Raw genomic sequence first — 3,809 nt, forward strand, 5'->3', positions numbered from 1 at the left:
TTTGTTTCTTTTCTTTTCCGCACTTCATTTTTCTCATTTTCTTTTGTTGAATATAGCTCTTAAATCTTTTTTTTTTTTTAAAAAAAAGAAAAAAGAATATAGCTCTTAAATTTTGTGATAATGTTTTGTTTTATAGATTAGTTTTGTTTTTTTTTCTTTGGGATAAAATGGTCGGGGTTTAGGGGTTGAAAAAGGAATAAGTGTAAAGGTTGTCCCTAAGTGTAAAGGCTATACTTAATTAATGCACTAATGTTTTTTTAGTACAAGTATTACAAGCGAAATTTTAGTTTTTATGCTGATAAACATTTCTTATTTACCCTTTCAAAAAAAAAAAAAAAATCACCCCCTTATTTATAAAGGAAAATTTGAGTTTCTATCATAGTGTATTCTTAAATCCAAGAAGTGCCACCCTATTCCAACATTATAAAATCATGCTATTATTTTCTTTTTCTTTTGTTTCCAAAAATACCCCATCTATTTTTTGGCCTCCATCTTTCTCTCTTCTCTCTTCTCCATCTCTCTCTTGGTCCACACTCTCTTTCTCTTGGGAGAGCAACGACAGCCACCACCACACCATTGTCACTACTAAATTTCTTTGAAAAAAACGTCCGCAACTTTAGCACTCTTTTTTTTTATTCTTCTCTTTTTTGTCTTCTCTCTTAAATTATCCATAGAGACTAAAAATAAATATCTCATGATAGTTTTTTATGATTTAAAACTTAAACCGACTAAAAGTTCAATTAAAATACTAATTTATGCATTTCGAATATATCTGGGTATGATTTTTTTGGTTTTTTTTGTAATTTTTTTTCAGTTTTTTTTTTGCGATTTTTCAGATCTGAAACGTAAAAATTTATAGAAAACTTGATATACCATAATGCACCTCGATGTCCCTTAAAAATCATAATTTTCATGAAAAAAAACGACTTGCCTTGATGAAATTTGATGCACCTCGATGAAACTCAATGCAATAATTGAAAATGCATAACTTTTTACTCATGTGTCTGTTTGAGGTGATTTTTTTTAATTTGGGTATTTTTTCGAGATCTATACGTTTGAGATGTGTATATACATATCTTAAATGTGTAGTTCTCAATAAAATACGCAAATTAAAAAATAATCACCTAAAACAGACACCTGAGTGAAAAGTTCTGCATTTCAATGAATTGTAATGAGCTTCATCGAGGTGTATCGATGTGCATCGAGGCCTAGCTCGATGGGGCCTAAAATCAAGATTTTCAAGATAAAACTCGATGCACCTCGATGTACCTCGATGGATCCTTAAAAATCATGATTTTCATGGAAAAACGATCTGTCTCGATGAAATTTGATGCCAGCTCAATGAAACTCGATGCAATTCATTGAAAATGCATAATTTTTCACTCGAGTATCCGCTTGAGGTGATTTTTTTTTAATTTGGGTATTGTTTTCGAGATCTACATTTTTAAGATGTGTATATACACATTTGAGAAGTTTAAATGTTAAAACCATACCCAACTTTGAAAAAAATGGGATATTGTTTTGAACTTTGGGGTGTTTTCAAACTTTAAACGTCTCAAATGTGTATATACACATCTCAAACGTGTAGATCTCGAAAAATACAAAAATAAAAAAAAAATCACCTCAAATGGACACTCAAGTGAAAAGTTATGCATTTTCAATTAATTGTGTCAAGTTTCATTGAGGCGCATCGAGGTGGCATCAAATTTCATCGATGGGGATAATTGTTTTCATGAAAATCATGATTTTTAAGGGCCTATCGAGTTTTTTGCAAATTTTTACGTTTCAGATCTGAAAAAATTGCAAAAAAAAAAAAAAAAAAAAAAGAATTGAAAAAAAAACACAAAAAAATTATGCCCAGAACCATTCAAAATACATAAATTAGTGTCTTAATTGAACTTTTAGTGGGTTTAAGTTTTATATCATAAAAAACTATCATGGTATTTTTTTAAGTCTCCATGGATAGTTTAAGAGAGAATAATAAAAACGGAGAAAGGTGCCGAAATTGTTGATGTTTTTTTCAAAGAAATTTGGTAGTTGTGATGGTGTGGTGGTGGCTATCGTGGCTCTCCCAAGAGAGAGAACCAAGAGTGAGATGGAGAAGATGGAGGCTAAAAAAATAAAAGAGATATTTTTGGAAACAAAGTAAATAATAGCATAAGTTTGTAATGATAGAATAGGGTGGCACTTTTTGGATTTATTAGTCCACAATATGGATAGAAACTCAAATTTCCTTTTATAAAACCCACTTACAAAACTCATTTGAAAACTATGTTCCAACATTTAATTCGGACAAAACTTCTCTCTCTCCTTTCTCATTCTCTCTATCCAAGGCAATTCTCTCTCCATTCTGAGCTCTTTTTTCTGACTATACTAGGGATTCTCATGCTAGTATTCAATCAAAATTTTAGGTTAAAAATATCAAATTGAAGCATTCATTCACCATTATCATTGACACTTAATGATTCAGCATTTAAAAAATTAAACTCACAAATCTTCACTTTACTTAAGGTACTAATTTATATTTTGAATGCCTCTATGTCTGAATTTTGGGTTTTTTTCTCTTTCCAAATATGAAAATTTGCAAAATTTTCATAAAATTTATGCAAATTGATGCCAATTCGATGGTTCCATCAAAACTTAATTTTAGAGATCAATTCGATATAAAATCATTGCCAATTCGACGGTGCAAGCAAAATTTGATTTTGATTGCAAAACTTAATTTTGGAAGACAATTTTAATACAGAATCAATGCCAATTCTATGGTGCAAGCAAACTTGATTTTGTGATGGGTTTTATTTCTTTAAACATCAAAATTGTCTTAAAACAACAAATATGTTAGTAAATAAGTTTCCCAAAACTCTATGGCAATAAAATTCGGGAAGTGGATTTATCAAGCAAGAATTTAAAACCCGAGTTATTGAGAAGGAAAGAAGAGGAATTCGAAGAAGAACGAGAAAGGATAGGAAGAGGAAAAGAAAGAAAAAAAAAGGTTTGATTTTTTATATTAATATGATGAAGGTGAACCAAGACTTCCTTCAGACCATGTTGAGGTCACGTAGGCCTGATCGATAGTGATGCACATGGGGCGAGGAATTGGCATGGATTGCCCCCCCCCGTCCCCGCCCCCATTTATATTTCTAATCACCGTCCCCGGCCCATCTCCGCTTAATCCCCATCGGGGGCGGAGTGGGGAATCCCCTATTGGGGCAGGGAACTCATTTATTTAAAAAATAAATTTTAAAATAAAAATAATAAATTATATGTAAATTAAAATATTGCACAATATTTATTATTTAAAATATTAAACATTATCCTAAATAAATTTTAAAATATTAAAAAAGTTACTACTATACTACAAAAACACATAAAGAAAGATATAACATACATATAAAATATTACAAAAATATATAAAAATTTAAACGGGGTCCCATTGGGGTGGGAAGTGCTATCCCCGTCCCTGCCCCATTTAACATTCGGGGATTGAAAATTATCCTCGTCCCTGCTCCGTTCCCCATTTAGACTGGGATTCCCCGCCCCATTAGGGGCGGGTCCTCGCGGGGCCTCGTTCCCATGGGGAAAATGTGCATCCCTACTGATCGGTTTGCGATTAGAGAAAATTATTTTTAAAAAGTGTGCTTTTGAAATAGAAATTTAGATTTCGTGTGTGAAAATATGTTTATGAAAATGTGATTATATATATTGTTTGTAAACTATTTTTGTGTTTTAAGAAAATTAAATATGTGATTGGTTGAGAATTTGAAAATAAAACTAAAAGAGAATATGTGATTGGCGGAGCTAAATTTGAT

This window comes from Humulus lupulus, chromosome 6 (genome assembly GCF_963169125.1).
Source record: "Humulus lupulus chromosome 6, drHumLupu1.1, whole genome shotgun sequence".
In the NCBI taxonomy this organism is placed as follows: domain Eukaryota; kingdom Viridiplantae; phylum Streptophyta; class Magnoliopsida; order Rosales; family Cannabaceae; genus Humulus; species Humulus lupulus.